A 17,767-nucleotide genomic window follows, 5' to 3' on the forward strand; every position below is an offset into this window, starting at 1 on the left:
AGGACAACTCCTGAGATAGCTATGGCTAACCCAAGGCCATTCCTGCAGGTGCCAGTGGAGGAGTGGGGAATCAAACTCGGTTCTCCCAGATAAGAGTCCATACACTTAACCACTACACCAAACTGGCGCTCTGTACCACAGGACAGCAAGTAAGCACCATTTGGTTTCTCCCCAGCAAGAGTCAGAGGTTTTAGATGAGACTTTCAGTTCCACCAAGTGTGTTTGGATGTGTTTACATGGAGGTGGTACCTTCCCCACCCCTATCCTCTTATCTGTGCCTCTCACTTTTGTTGCTAAACCTCCAGATGGAGCCTCAAGATTTCCTGATATCACAACTGAACTCCAAACAACAGATCTCTTCCCCCCTGGGGGAAAAATTGCTTTGGAGGGTGGACTCTATGGCATTATATTCAGCTGAGGTCTTTCACTTTACTGACAGAATCAAACTTGATTGCCTAGCAACAGCCACTGCCTAGCAGCTTCCCTAGTGGCCTAATCTTCATCTGTCCTGGGGCAAGGCTGGGGGGAGGAGGGAAGGAGGCAATGACAGGAAAGAGGCCGCCTCCATGGGCTCTGAGGAAATGCTCCTGTGATGGTCATGGCTACTTATCTGCATATTTAGATTATACTACTAACCCAAAGGCACACCAAGAAATCATATTTTGCACTTTTCGACACACTAGTATATGAGAGATGCTCTATTAGAGTTTATTTAATCCCAGTAGTTTCCTAACACAAGATGTTAAGGTAAACCATCAATGGTTTTAGAGAAGCTAGCTTACATCACAAAGGAGCCATTGTTCTAACTGCAAGCTGATGTTTCTGCAGTAAGGGTGTTTTCGCACTCACCTTCAGCCGGCGCCGCGACCCTCTTGACGACGGAGGATCTGTGCTGATTTCCCACACGAAGCGCTGGAGCAACCAGAAGAGCCGCCAATTTCCGGCGCGAAGCCCGCTCAAACGTAAATCGCCAAGAAGCAGGAAAACGCTTGAGCGGGCTTCGCGCCGGAAATTGGCGGCTCTTCTGGTTGCTCCAGCGCTTCGTGTGGGAAATCAGCACAGATCCTCCGTCGTCAAGAGGGTCGCGGCGCCGGCTGAAGGTGAGTGCGAAAACACCCTAAGTTTGGGACTTCCTGGAAGCAGACTATTTTGGGAGACAAGTGAAAAAAAGCAAAGAATGCACCGTGGACTGGACAAAGGAACCTGCTAGCCAAGGGAATTTAAGCCAAAACCCCAAGAGACAGGTCAGCAGAAGCATTCAGAAGGGGTATCTCCAAGCATGTGGACTCATACTGAATTTACCAATCATATCTGGATAGCTAATCTGCATAGCTAATCATTTCTGCTTTATATAATTATGAGTGATGTCATTTTAAATATAAAATGATCTGCACTTTCTGTATTCCTCAGAGACCTGTGGAATTTCTTTGAGGCTCTTTTCCCTCTGGACAATCTTGCAAATGATTTATTAATAAATTATTTTTCAGCTTCCTTTTACTGTAGGACTCCAGGCATGCCTTCAGTTGGGTGAGAAGAGCATACTTGCCCACAGGTTGCGTGGAACAACTGGGAGGCCAGACCTTGCCATCTAATCACATTACCATCTTCATTCCCTGTCTCCCTGCTGCTGCTACCTACATTCTCTTCCAAATGCCACAGATGGTGGGCAGGTGACAATGGACAAGAGAGAAGAGTGGACTCAACCAATGGAATGCAACAGAACTTGAGTGGCAGTTGACAGGCCAATGGTTGAGAGCCAGAAAGTGCCAATATGCTTGGGCTTTTATACATATAGGATGCCTCTTCTGTACATCTTCTGGATCCCAGCACAAGGTAGGATGTGGTGATTAATAAATAATTTTTAATGTGATTTTTACTTTTGTTGTTGACATGATTATCAATCATTATATACAAACACATACATACACGTTTTTATAGATTTATAAAATATAAAAAGAAGGATTGATCATCCATAAGCAGCGCAGCAACATAGAAAAATCTGTGCAGTTTTTTATGTATACAGGCACAAGCGATGTTAACAAGGCATGAAGAAGAGTTCAGGATCAAATGCTGTCCATACAAAGAAATGTCATTTGATGCCAAGGCAAAAATATTTTCTGTGCTGAATGAAAAAAAGACTGGCAATTCTTGGATGAAGAAAGCAGCTATTTTACTACTTTTTTGGCCCCAGAAAGCAGTTACAGATGGCTGAGTGTGCCTTTTGGAATAAAACCATTGGCAGAGCAGTATCAATGCCACCAATAGGATGTGTTGGCAGGTCTCACAGAGATCAGTGTCATAGCAGATGACATTTTAGGGTATGTATGTGGAGACACCATATAGACAGCTATAGCAGATCACAATCATAATCTCATTTGCCTCCTAGAAAGGGCCAGAAATGTCAATCAAAAGCTCAACAAAAATAAGCTGAAACTAGGCTATATCTCACAGCAATAGGACACCTTCTCTAAAGGGACACACTGTACATGGTCACCCCCCTCTAAAGGCTTGCAACCAGAACCTGAAATGGTAAGGGTCATGAAACAAAGTCCAAATCATCCAATAGCCAATATCTATAGAAGTTCTAGGATTTATTAGCTACCTGGCCAATTTCTTCCTCTCCTCTCACGTGCAGGTGAGCCTCAAACTGAAATGTGGTTTGAGGCTAGTGCAACACCTCAGATGGATCAAAGATCCATGTTCATGAGTACCTTCCACTAGTTATGTGTAAGATCCAATGTCTTGACAGGCCAAGTGACAATATGCTGAAATGGGAAAATAATGTCTGGTGTTCATAGGTGCTTGAGGGGAAAATCCCTCCCAAATAGTATATAAGAGGACAAAAATCTATCTGGGTTGATAGTGATCATAAACCACAGGAAGTCATTTTTGAGAAACCATTATTATCACCTCCAAAACATTTCCAGTGCATGGTATTCATCCCGCTATGTTATCCCTTAGATATACAATATATAAACTGAGGAACTGAGATATATAGTGGATTTCCTGTCCAGGGTAACTTTGCCACAGGAAAAACAGATACTGTGAACTACTCAATTTACTTAGAGTGCAAGTAGAAATAGAAGCCATGAAAAAAGCCAACAATATATCCATCCAGAAATTACAATCACATTATAACACCCATGTGCACCTTATCTTTGAATCTCAAGCGTGGTACAAAGCCTTTGCCCTGCATAATGGGTAAGCTGCTCTTGTTATCTGCAAACTTTGACTACAGCTTCAGTAGTTAAAATACTAATTGTACAGTAGGCATGCCATCTTGAGAAATAATGCTACAGTTTTTGGTGCCAGAGTTTGATTTTATTGGAGGGATTATTATAATAGATATAATTCCTAGCCAACTGGAGTATTTGGTTTGAATTGGACAGCAAGGCACTGGACAAGTTTAAGCAGCAAACTCTAGCATTGTATTCAGTAAGATCTGGGTCAATGCCGTAAGGCTTATGTATTCTCCTGAAATTTCAGGAAACTATTAAAGCACTAACCTTAAACACTTGAAGCTGCCTTATACTGAATAAGACCATTGGTCCCTCAAAGTACTATCTACCAATACTGGCAACAGTTCTCCAGGGTCTCTGGCAGCTGTCTTTCATATCATCTAATACCTCATCCTTTAAACTGGAGATGCTGAGGTTTGAATTTAGGACCTTCTACATGCCAAACAGATGCTCTACCCCTGAGCCATGGTCCTTCTCTGAAATCTCCTCACATGATACTGACCATGACTTTGCTAAGGAAGTCAATGGAGTGCAGAACAAACAACATTACTAGGGCTGAACTAATGCTTGCGATTTTAGTGTGTCTCACAAAGTAACAATTTCAATAAATCCCCAGCCATGCAATCATTAAATTGGGGAAAACACAGCTTTTGCCTTGAAAAAAGCACCTTCGTAGCTGCTGTAGCTGCAGAGCACAAACTCCACAGAGGCTAGAAGTGAAAAGAAACCTTTTATTTTAAAAACGCAATTGTAGAGATCACCATTTAAAATCCATCATGTAATACATGACTTCTGGCTACAGTGCTATTTGAAACAGACCTACTTCAAGGGCGGGGGGGTGGGGGTGGGCTCCCTCTGGGTATCCTACCCCCCCAGGGAAAGTGTATGCGCAATACATAGCCTCTCCTCTCCCGGTGTAGTGAATGCCACGTGGTCACTGTCTGGCTATGCCTGGCAGATGGTCACTGCAATGGCCTCTCCTGCATTACTGCATCCGTAGCAACACCTTCTCGCTGGTCCCCCCCCGTTTTTCACAGAGTTTGCTACGTCATGGTGCGACCGAATTGTCCGGCAGTATAACCGGATGGGCAGGCTGGGCCCACCAACCTTGCCAGCCTAAGAGAAGGAAAACTCTAACATCAAACCCGGGCAGATAGAGCTCGTTAATGTAACACCTACCACCTGGAGGACTCGCTGCCGGCGTCCCGGCTTACTGGGCCATGGCAGATGACCCCCAGGTGAAAGGGTGGAGCCAGTACTGCGCACACTGGGCTTCACCTAAAAAATTCCTCTGCGCAGGCCTGAAGGGCATATCCACATACACAACCCACAACGCATCAAGTCCTGCAGCGATGGGCAAGGGGCGAAACGGCAGGTGGAAGGTGCCACTGGAAGCCGCAGTCCCGATCCTGCATGTAGGCGGTTCAGGGTATTGGTCGCCTGATGCTAACCTGGAGACGAAAGCATTTTTCGGCAGCACCCTGAACGACCAAGCAGCCTTATCTAGGGACAGCACTGCTTGCTCCACATGGAGAGGGGCCTAGAAAAGATGGCCTAAACAAAGCTCATCTCCTCCACCCCAGTTGGCTAGCCGCGGTCAACGGGCATCCTTACTTGCGGTCAAAAAATAACAACAAAGAAAAGGCATGCACCTGCCTCACAAAGTGTGCAAAGACTAAAGCTTGCGTGTTGGAACATCAGAACCATGCTTGACACAGTAGACAGTGGTCGCCCTGAACGACGCTCTGCTCTAGTTGCCCACGAACTTCTCAGGTTGAATATCGACATAGCAGCTCTCAGTGAGGTCCGTTTCCCTGAGGAAGGTAGTCTTCAAGAACACGGTGCTGGCTATACCCTCTACTGGTCAGGTAAGTCAAAGGCTGAGAGCCGCCTTTCTGGCATTGGCTTCATGGTCAGGAACTCCATTGCCTCCAAACTCAAAAACCTGCCAACAGGTCACTCAGATCGCATCATGTCCATGCGCCTCCCACTTCAAAACAAGCAGCATGCAACACTCTTCAGTGTGTATGCCCCAACACTTCAAGCAGATTCTGCAGAAAAGAACAAGTTCTATGCTGATCTACACAACCTCGTACGGAAGACCCCTACAGAGGACAAGGTGATCATCCTTGGCGACTTCAATGCCAGAGTAGGTAAAGACTCGGAAGCCTGGAAAGGAGTACTTGGCAAACACGGCATTGGCAACTGCAATGACAACGGGCGCCTCCTGCTAGAATTCTGCATGGAGCACCAGCTCACCATCACCAACACTGTCTTCCAGCAGAAGAACAGTCTGAAGACAACCTGGATGCACCCACGGTCCAAGCACTGGCACCTTATCGACTACATTCTGGTGCGCCAGAGAGACCTTCAAGATGTCTTACACACCCGAGTAATGCCCAGTGCAGAATGTCATACGGATCATCGTCTTGTACGCTGCAATCTCCGTCTTCACTTTAAACCCACACCCAGGAGAGGAGGTATCCCTCGGAGGAAGTTTCAGGTTGGCAGTCTCCAGTCAGCCGAAGTTAAAGCTGCCTTCCAGGCAAAACTCCAGTCAAGAATTGAGGACCCCAGTTGCCCCACAGACCCTTCTCCAGAAGCACTCTGGGAACACCTAAAAACTACCGTCCTGCAGATCTCTGAAGAAGTCCTTGGGTTCTCCACAAGGAAGAACAAGGACTGGTTTGATGAGAACAATCAAGAGATCCAAGATTTACTGGCGAAAAAGAGATCTGCCTACCAAGCACATCTTGCTCAGCCCTCCTGTCCTGGGAAAAAAGCAACCTTTCGCGCTGTATGTAGCAACCTCCAGTGCAAGCTTCGAGACATTCAGAACGAGTGGTGGACCAAGCTTGCTGAGAGAACCCAGCTGTGTGCAGACACTGGTGATTTAAGAGGGTTCTACGAAGCCCTGAAGGCAGTATATGGTCCATCATATCAGACTCAGAGTCCCTTGCGTAGTGCAGACGGTCAAGTGCTCCTCACAGACAAGGCATCCATATTGAACCGGTGGTCGGAGTATTTTCAGGTTCTCTTCAGTGCCAACCGCGTAGTTCAAGATTCAGCAATTCAGCTCACCCCACTTCAACCAGTGAAAACAGAGTTGGATGAGATCCCCACTCTAGAAGAGACTGTTAAAGCCATCAAGCAACTGAAAAGTGGCAAGGCAGCAGGAGTTGATGGAATTCCACCAGAGATCTGGAAGCATGGGGGCACAGTACTACATAGCTCACTTCACAAAGTACTTGTCACCTGCTGGGAACAAGGCAAATTACCACAGGACTTTCGCGATGCAATCATCATCACCCTATACAAGAACAAAGGGGAAAAGTCAGACTGCTCCAACTACCGGGGGATAACCCTACTCTCCATCGCAGGCAAAATCCTTGCTAGAATACTCCTGAACAGACTGGTGCCCGCCATTGCAGAAGAACTCCTCCCAGAGAGCCAGTGCGGCTTCAGAGCTAACAGGAGCACCACCGACATGGTATTTGTTCTCAGGCAGCTCCAAGAGAAATGCAGGGAACAAAACAAGGCTCTGTATGTGACTTTTGTCGACCTTACCAAAGCTTTCAATACCGTTAGCAGGAAAGGCCTGTGGCAAATCTTGGAACGTTTAGGATGTCCCCCAAGGTTCCTCAGCATGATCATCCAGCTACACGAAGACCAACGAGGCCAAGTCAGACACTGCAACGACCTCTCGGAGCCCTTCCCAATAGGCACAGGTGTAAAGCAAGGCTGCGTTCTCGCGCCAACTCTCTTTACGATCTTCTTTAGCATGATGCTTCAAAGAGCCACAGTAGATCTAGATGATGACGATGGTGTCTACATCCGCTATCGCACCGATGGCAGCCTGTTCAACCTGAGGCGACTAAAGGCCCACTCCAAGACAATGGAAAAACTCATCCGAGAGCTACTGTTTGCTGATGATGCTGCACTCGTCTCCCACTCGGTATCAGCTCTGCAGCATATGACATCCTGCTTTGCAGAGGCTGCCAAGCTATTCAGCCTAGAAGTTAGTCTGAAGAAGACAGAAGTTCTCCACCAGCCTGCACCCCAGGAAGATTATCACCCTCCCTGCATCACTGTGGGTGAATCAGTTCTGAAGACAGTCCAGCAGTTCAGCCACCTGGGGTGCATCATCTCCTCAGATGCTAAGATCGACAAGGAGATCGACAACAGGCTGGCAAAGGCAAACCGTGCCTTTGGCCGACTGCACAAAAGAGTGTGGAGAAACAAGCATCTGAAAAAAGGCACAAAGATCAATGTTTACAAAGCGGTTGTGATGACAACCCTCATCTACGGCTCCGAATCGTGGGTTTTATACCGTCATCACCTGCGACTCCTTGAGCGCTTTCATCAGCGCTGCCTTCGCACCATCCTCAACATCCACTGGAGTGACTTTGTGACCAACACTGAAGTTCTCAAGCGGGCGGAGGTTACCAGCATCGAGGCACTGCTGTTGAAGACGCAGCTGCGCTGGGCAGGGCATATTTCTAGGATGGAAAACCACCGCCTTCCCAAGATTGCCCTTTATGGCGAACTCTCCACCGGCCATCGAAATAGAGGGGCACCAAAGAAGAGGTACAAGGACTCCTTGAAGAAATCCCTTGGCACCTGTCGCATCAACCATCACCAGTGGTCTGACCTAGCCTCAGATCGCAAAGCATGGAGGCACACCATCCACCAGGCTGTCTCTTCCTTTGAGAACGCACGCATAGCTGGTCTTGAGGACAAAAGGAGATTGAGGAAGAATCGCACTGCTACAGCACCAACCCTAAATCAGACTTTTCCCTGCAGCCACTGTGGCCGGACCTGCCTGTCCCGCATTGGTCTTGTCAGCCACCAGCGAGCCTGCAGCAGAAGTGGACTATTGCACCCTTCTTAAATCTTCGTTCGCGAAGCCAAGCCGAGAGACTTCAAGGGCATGCCAGCATAACTTGTAGTCAGCCAAGTCTACCATGCATGTATGCTGGCCCACATGGGCTTCGTGCGTTCCTTTTTTAAAGCCTATCTGGGACTGCAAAAACTGAGAGTTGTCAAGCAAAATGACAGACTATCATGTATGACTGATGAACTATGTTTGGCTTGTAGACTCACACGAGGTGTACAGATTGATTCTAGGATATTGGGGAGGTATTTGTGAGTTTCCTGCATTGTGCAGGGGGTTGGACTAGATGACCCTGGAGGTCCCTTCCAACTCTATGATTCCATGGTAAAGATATAAATAAAATGATAATTTTTCTGGTCCATTTTCTTTAATGGGAGAAATCTATTTGTTTCAATGAAATTTGTGCAATTATCTGACTTGGGGCCAGAAGAATTTATTTCATTTACTTATATAGTATTTATCTGGTCAACAAGCAGAAAAACAAACTACTAATCTTTTCATCATTGCTTTCTATACAGTCAGTGAAAATTGCTGATATTACTTGTTGTGAGATTTGAATACACAAATGTTTTATTTTTATTACATTTTTAATCCCACTGTTTCTCCAAGGAGTTCCTCTCCATTATATTATCATTGCAGCCCTATGGGGTAGGGTTAGTTTGTGAGAGTCTGGCAGGCTCAAGTACTGTTATGACTGAATGGGGTGCAGGCATGTATGTCAACCCAAGTTTCTCAGTTTGTAAGCTGACTATATGGGCTCACCAAAAGTGGTTTTAGAATCACCAGCATTTGTACTGTTGTTGAACTCTTCCTTTTCCCCTTGGTTTTCAAGTAAAACACTATCAACTATATATATCATAATGTTTGTGATTTGGTCATACAAAGTGTACTGTCATTATCAGAGAACAGAGGATATCCTGTTACTTATCAATGTACAAGAGGGTAACTTATCAGAAAAGGTCAGATGGTCACATTTTCTTTTCTCTTTTAATTATGTGTGTGTTTGTATGCTTGGAAGTCATGGTTGACTTGTGGTGACCCCTACTGGGGGCTTGGACATTCAGAGAGGTGGCTTCTGGTATTCCTTGGAGATCTCCCATCCAAGTACTTGCCAAGGCTGGCCTTGCTTAGCTTCTGAGATCTGATGAGATCAAGCTTGTCTGGACTGTTCAGGTTAGGACAGATGTCCACATTTTCAAGTATATCTTAGAAATGTTTCCTTTCTATGGATGTGAACTTTTTACTAATTAGCTAACTGAAAGCTTATTTAATATACTAAACTGTGTTACTGCCATTTCCTCCTTTTTATTTTCTGTAAATATAGTTATTAATTTGATTTTAATAGGAGTCAATTAATGGAAGGAACCAACAAAAATATAGGCGCATCCTTTTGCCTCTACCGGATGCACTGCAGTCTCTAGATAGCATTTGGATCAGATAACAAACTGATTGTGACCTTGATTTTGCCAAATGCCTGAGCACAGTTGGGTAGCATCTATCTGGTCAAAACTGTATCTGTTGCCCAAGATTAGGTTGTAGTATTACATTGGCCAGAGGGAGTAATATCATTTATAGAAGAGGAACAGTTTAAAAATAGCCTTGGAAATGGACAAAAGGCAGACCCTATTTCAGTGATGGGTATAGAGAAGTTATATGGTGAAATGTTCAAGGTCACAAAGACACTGTGGCATGTCAGCCTTTGTAACCATTGCTATCAATAAACCATTGGAGTATGTCAACAAAATTACATGCAGACTGTTATGACTTTGACTCTATTGTAATTAGCCATAGCCATGCATGAAAAGAAACAAAAATACAGGACTTCCTGTCTGCCCTTCAGGTAAAAGTCTCAGAAACAGTTTTGTGATTTTTGCTTGTGACTCCATTCTGTCTTTTGCAAATATAATTTTAGGTACTGTGAATGGTGTTTCTCTCATGAGAAATCAATTTGTATTCACAGGTATCTATCACTGAGTATTTCCCACAGCAAAAATTCAAAACAGGCACATAGATTTTGTGCTAAAGAAAATATTTCTTGCATAAGTGCCATTAATTTTGATGGGTCTTGCAAAGGGAAATGTTTCCAGTGGGTTGTGCTATGTGCTTCCACTACTGTTTGTGTTGAATCACAATAGCTATACTCTCTCAGTTGGGAATTAGACATTATGGCAGACATGAGGCTGCAACCAAAAACATTTGTCCTGTATGTCCTTCTTTCTCCCCTGCAATAGTGACTGAAACAAAACACACAATGCATCATCACTGTGCTGTGCTTCCCTGCTGATGCTCCACTTGACTGGCTGTGGGGACACTGCAGTGACATTGTTCCACATGTTTTGTATTACCAGATGTAACCAGGGAGAGTGAGAGAACAAAATACAGAGCTGCAGTTGTTGGCATCTAGTTCTAGCCTCAGGTCATGCTATCTTTTAGGCTCATACTGTATTCTTATAGGATAAGGCCACTAGATGATTCATTACAGGTATATATTTGTTGCAATTACTTCCTTCATCTCTGTGCTATGGAGTTCTTCACTGCCTGGTGCAGAATCTGGAAAGATCTGGATCACTGGTTAATGAAAAGGTACTTGGATGTCCTGGATGCTGTTTTCTGTTCATATATTCATTAGATACCATTGAGTAAGAAGAATGACAACAACAAAAATTAGAGACATGACAGAGATGATTCCCTTGATGAAGATCTGACAGATAACTTATGTGAAGAAATTTAAAAAATGAAATTGGAAATAATTAAGCTGGTAGATTAAACAATCAATCAATCAATCCAATTGCTCTTTTCTTTTCTCTTACTGACTTTATTCCCATTGTGAAGCAGGTGCTGGGTTGTGACAAATAAATATTATTTCTATGTTTTTATGGGTGGGGGTGAGAAGTTACGGCATCTATTCATTAACTTAATTAATGGACAAGCAGAAACAGACAGCAGGCATGAATGGGCTGCCCTGCCTCTCACCTCTGCATGATTACTGCCTCATCAGCAGGACCAACTAAATTAATGTTAGTGATTCATATCAGATCATATCAGATCACGGTGTTAGTGGATATAGAAAACTATACATGAAAATCCTTTTCACTATAATCATCTTTAAAATCTTTTTCAATACATGTAAGTAGTTAAATGGTCCCTTTCTCCAGTATCCTCATCTCACTGTTCTAACTACTTTAAGCCAGAACCTTCCTTTTGAGCATCTAGGTAGACACTTTTATAATTCCCTCAGCTGAGTTCATTGTCCTTCTGAAGTAGATTCTAAAGCTGCCTTTCTGTCTCTGAGAGAATGATTCAAGTTACAATGTCTTTTTTATTGCTTAGCTATATCTCCTCAGGCTAATCATAAAACAGACCTTTTAATTACTTTCAGTTCCCATTCAAATGCTGTATTTATCCATCAATAAATCACAATTACTTGCTGAACAGAAGGAGCAGAATAATTAACAATCTAAAAATAACTTTTAAAAATGGAAGGTTATCATGATGCAGCATACTAGTAAAGTAGCTTCTTTCAAAGGAGGTCCTTGGGGGCAAAATCAAGCTGACTTGGACAACCTCCCATACCTGCTGTAGTGATTGTGGTAAAATCAGAGGTTTGCACCACAGCAATTATGATTGGCCTTGATTTCTTCTAGTCCTAAGGGACTAGCAGAGGCCATGCTCTCTTCCTGAACCCTTTTTGTCCCTAAAAAAAGTCTCATTTGAACCGTTTTCTTGTTCTTCAAGTTGGGACATGAGCCCAGTCCTCAACAATACAGACATTGCACAACACAATGTAGAACTGGGAATTTTAGACCCTTTAGAGCAGGGGTCCCCAATACCCGGTCCATGGCCTGTTAGTAACCAGGCCGTGAGTTGTATAATCATTCATTATATATTACAATGTAATAATAATAATAATAATACTACATTGGATTTATATCCTGCCCTTCACTCCAAATTTCAGAGTCTCAGAGTGGCTCACAATCTCCTTTACCTTCTTCTCCCACAACAGACACCCTGTGAGGTGGATGGGGCTGAGAGAGCTCTCCACAGAAGCTGCCCTTTCAAGGACAACTCTGCAAAAGCTATGGCTGACCCAAGGCCATTCCAGCAACTGCAAATGGAGGAGTGGAAAATCAAAGCTAGTTCTCCCAGATAAGAGTCTGCACACTTAACCACCATGCCAAACTAATAGAAACAAAGTGCACAGTTGTATCATCCCCAAAACATTGCCTCACCCCACCCCAGTCCCTGGAAAAATTGTCTTCCACAAAACCAGTCCCTGGTGCCAAAAATGTTGGGGACCACTGCTTTAGAGAGCCAGTTTGATGTAGTGGTTAAGTGCATGGACTCTAATCTGGGAGAACCAGGTTTGATTCACCACTCCACCACATGCAGCTCCTGGTGTTGAGAGAGCTGTTCTCTCTACAGCAGTTCTCTCAGAGCTCTCTCAACCCTACCTACCATACAGGGTGTCTGTTGTGGGGGAGAGGAAGGGAAGGAGATTGTAAGCCACTCTGAGTGAAGGGCAGGGTATAAATCCAATCTCCTCCTCCTCCGTCGCATGAAACTGCTTTATAATGAATCAGACCCTTGGTCCATCAAGGTCTGTATTGGTTACTCAGACTGGCAGCAGCTCTCCAGGATCTCAGGAAGTGGTCTTTTATACCTCCTACCTCATCCTTTTTACTGGAGATTCCAGAGACTGAACCAGGGACCTTTTGCATGCCATGCAGTCTGCTTTCTCACTGAGACTCCAGATGGAATTTATAATTTTATATGCTGTGCAAGCTCTTTGAGGTAATAATTCAAATGAATGAATGAATACATTTATCTACAATCAGACATGAGTCAAACATTTGCCCCACAGCCAAACACGTCTAATGCAGGGTTAGATAACTCACTCAACACTAAGAACCTCAGAAAATATACCATGTGCCATGGGCTATGGCTAATTTGCATATTTACACTTCATTAGCAATCTTTATGGCATGGCATGAAAAGGGTGGACATGTTGCACTTTGTCTGTTGTGCCTCTGGAGCATTATCAGCTATGAGACGCTGTTCTTTGGAAGATATTCTGCCAATGATTATCAGTTAATTGAAATCTCAGTTTACATTTATTAAGGTTTGGAATGAAGCTCATAAATGTATTTGCCACTTAAAAAAAAGAAGCTACTTCAGGTATGTAGCAGCTGAGCCTTCTGACTAACTTCAATAGGCCAATGGCCACTTCATGAATGATTTTCATACGTGTGTGGAAAAATATGCTTACTAAGACTGATAAATGCAAAATGGCAGTCTTGCTGAATTCATCTATAGTGAAAAGAAGCAGCTCATTGAATGCTTGGAGAAAATGAATCCATAGATGTTATTCTAAAATATACATACCTCTAAAATAGGAGAGATGCAACTTATTTTATTTAATGGTAGGGTTGCTAGACCCCTTCAGATGCTTCCCTGTCTCTGGTCAGCTGGCCAGCAGGATGAAATCCCACCCCCAACTGGCCTGAAAGGCAACATGATGATGCCATACAGAAGTGTGATGCCATGCAGTGACACTCTAGTTTTTGGGCAAAACTCTATGTTAAAATCATACAGTTTTGCCCAGGAGCTAGAGCATCACCCCCAATGTCAACAACATGATGATGTCATTTCCTGGTGATGTCATCACACCACACACATTTTGCACAAGTGACACAAGCTCCCAGAGAGGAGCAAGGATCCCTCCATAACCCTATTTTATAGTTAGGAAGGATAACAAGGTGGCTATAAAATCACAAAAAGATGCACACCACATTAAAACAAGTATACTAATGCAAGTATAAACTACAAGGTAATGCGAGCCCTCCCAAAGCAGGAAAATAGCCATATTGGCCTGTTCTTATCCCTGAGTGGCCTCTGGAAAATGGCCTCCCTTAGCAGTTTCCACAGGGAGCATGCTGTCACTAAGAAATTTGCTGAAAGACACATAGGAAGTGTCATAACTGAAGATTGAATTACCAGGCTGTATGGCTAAAATAAAGCAAAGTTCTTTGAATGATCACTTTAACTTTTAATTCATAAAGTCTTGTCCAAGAGAAAATGAGAATGATCTTTAGCCTGCAGGGGTTGCTGTGACACAAGGATAATTCTTACCAGTTGCAATCACAAGTCAAAACTCAAGACTACTTTTTTTGTTGTTTTTTAAATAAAGGCTATGTTTACATCTTACAATACCAAGAAAGTTTTCTGGCTACTGCATCTTCTTTTGTGAAGCACTTGGCTTGAGGCTGCTTCCAGGATAGCACAAGAACTACAACAAGGTTTACTTTACAACATGCTGGGATCTCCTATCTGAAAGGATGTCCTGTTTACATTCAGTGCTATAACGAAGTAATTACGCTACATGAGTTCTCAAGAAGTGAGATGAAACAAAAGAACTGGAGTACTTGAAAAGGATTTCCACACAAATTTAAAGAATGACATTTACATGACCCCTGTCATCACAAAATTTAGGATTAGTTCTCCAAAGGCTATTTGTTTAGAGGACTATTACACAGAAGACAGAGATGCAGTGATATCTATAGAATGTATTTGTATTGCCTTGGAAAGCTTTTTTTGCTTTAGTAAAGAAAATAGTGACAGACTGATACTTGGCCAAGTGCCAGTTGTGTTCTTGAAATAACCCATTTGGAAAACCATCATTGCCAAATGAATTTCACTTCACCACAGCACATAGTAGTGAAAAATTTTAAACACTAACTGGACCAGGTATTTTTTTTTAGAATGTCCTTGTGCAAAGTCGGCCTTGATGCATAGCATGTCATCAGCATGGGAACATATTCTACTTAAATAACAGCATTAGATGGAAAACAATGGAAAATAAGATCCAGTATATCTCAAAATTAGATCCAGGTGTGTAGCCATGCTGGTCTGAAGCATCAGAATAAAGTTAGAGTCCAGTGGCACCTTTAAAACCAACAAAGTTTATTCAAGGTATGAGTTTTCGTGTGCACACACACTTCCTCAGGTACATAGAAATGGAAGATAGTAATTCAAAAGTTGCTATATCTGAGGAAGTGTACATGCACATAAAGCTCATAACTTGAATAAAACTTTATTGGTCATAAAGCTGCCACTGGACTCTAACGTTAACAGTGTCATTGTACTCTAACTTTGTTCTATTGCTTCAGACCAACACAGCTACCCATCTGGACCTAATTTTAGAGTGCATCTATGTAGATCCAATGTGACCATCTTATCAGATGACTGCATATCACATTCTTTCCTTGTCACTATCTTATGCTTTATTTGTTTTTAAAAAGTATATATCCCTCTTCTTCAAAGCCAAAAGCAGCTTATAAAGGTTAAGGTCATTGGTATACAGTCGGGTGTTGTATAAAAGCTGGTGGTGGTCTTGGGATGAAGAACAACTTTACCTTTGTAACTGATCTGGGTTCATGGAATTGTTACAAAGTTAGCATACAGGGGAAAGTTTTGCTAAAGGGGTTCAAAACCCTTTAACTAAATGAGGGGTAAATTTGGGACTGTTTTAAGTTTAATAAAACTACCTTAGACTGCTTACTGTGAAGCAAGTATGCAAATAACAATTTTAGAATTACAGAAAATTTCAGGGGAACTGTGCTAAAAGGTAGAATTTCTGTGAAAGACACTTGATTTTAAAGGTACACAAGAACAGCATCTTAATATATCTTAATTCCAATTTATGTTCTTGTTCCCATTGAGATAGGATGTAGCCATCTGGCAGGAATGCACCTGGGTACATTTCATACTTTCCTGGGACAAGAATCTTGGTCACGCTGGCACATTTCAGAATCAGTAATTACTGCTTGAAGCAACATTTACTGTTGTAGAAGCTGGAAAAGAAGAGTCATACCAAAAGACAAATATGAATTTTGTGGCAAATAAATCTTTGCCCCCCCAGTCGGAATGAAGAGGCTGACACAGTGTTGGATAAAAAACCGGGCCACTTTATTAAACATAACTTGAACGAACTAGAATGGCAAGAGGTCTAGGCCTAACAGGACAAGCCCTGGGGTCACATCCTGGGAGGGCGAACCACCCTGCCCCCAGCACCAGCCCACTATCATCTGGGTGGTGCTGAGCAGCCAGGCCAAAACTCCACCTCCACCTAGGCCGGCATCCAACCCCTGGAAGGATCCACCCAGGTGAGGCTTTGTTGTGATCTGACCTCCCAGCATTGAGCCATAAAGCCCATCTGCAGTTCGTACAGACCACCAGCACCAACTGGTGCAGAGCCATAGGTGCTCCCCTAAAAGACTGTAGCCAATACCTCATCCTGCCACCGCCAATGCCAAGCCTCTGCTTAGGCATTCACGCCCACTGGGCAGCCCAGAGCCGATCGCAACCCCCTCTTTAGCTCATCCAAAAAAAAAGGCCCGGTTTCCCAGTTTAGATAAATGAACCCCCATCCGACCTATACAGGTCAGCATGCTCAACCCGCATGGACGGATGGGGAAGGAATATGCCCAAGCCCCCTTTTGTGGCCTTTTGCAAGGCCCCGATTGGCCTTGCGTCTGGCGCGTTCAATTCCCCCCCAATACAGGGCAAGCCACCAGACCCTACGTGATAATATTGCCCCTCCCAGGTGGGAGCCCCAGCAGCGCCCCTCTGCTGCTCCAGCACATCCAGTTGCCCAATAATGCCCTGCCTAAGTCGGGCCTCTTCGCCCAAGGCCCCGGGGGGACTAGGTTGCTGAGCACGCCTCTTTGCAGGCTGCTTCCCTTTAGAAGGGCCCTGACCCTTCTTGGGCACCATGCCAACTAAATTATGCCCTCCAAAAAGAGACAGGCCCATAGAGGCAATCCAGGACCCCCAACCGGCTACTCTTAAACTTGGGCCCAACAACCCACGAAGAAAAGAAAGGATTCCCCTTGCACCTGCTTTAGCCCCCTGTATAAAACACTACCATATGAGGGGGGGTGGAGAAGGAGAAGAACCCCAGCACCCCCTCGACTACCCCTATCTCTACAGGCAAAGATATGGGGGTGGGGGGGCAAATGGGGAGGCCTATGGCCTAATTCCCTTCCCCAATGCCCCTGCCATAGGTCTGCACCACCCCTTGCACCAAACCAACTGCCCGGGCTGAGTGAGAACAAAAAACAGAATGAGACGCTCTAGCCACCGCCACTTGTGAAGCCTCTCACGCCGCGCTAGAAAAAGACTCCTGTCGCCAGCGCCTACTGCTGCCCTCGCAGAAGCTGGCTCAGCCCCGCTTGTGACGCCTGCTGCTCGCACACGCTCCCCAGCTCCGGCCTTCTCCCAGCTGTAGTCAAACACGGCCCTCTTCGAGAGCCGCAAATGAACTGCATAGGCCAGGGCATGGCTGGGACTTTATGGCCCCGGTGCCACACCCCCTTAAATCCCCATATGGCCGGGAGCCGACACCAGCCTCCCCTCCTTCCGGAAGGGCAAGCGCGGCCCCTAGCCTGTAACTGGCGTTGCCAGTCTGGCTGGGAGGGGGCCGACAAATCTGAAAATGGAATAGATTTAGTACATTTACACAGATCTTTCAACCCCACAGGAAACTTTATTGTAGAGTACTTAGAACCTGGTGAAATTCAGTTGCCCCATGATAATATATTAAAAGGAAGTTTCCCTTGACCTTCCATCTGGAAAG

This window comes from Heteronotia binoei, chromosome 21 (genome assembly GCF_032191835.1).
Source record: "Heteronotia binoei isolate CCM8104 ecotype False Entrance Well chromosome 21, APGP_CSIRO_Hbin_v1, whole genome shotgun sequence".
NCBI classification, from domain to species: domain Eukaryota; kingdom Metazoa; phylum Chordata; class Lepidosauria; order Squamata; family Gekkonidae; genus Heteronotia; species Heteronotia binoei.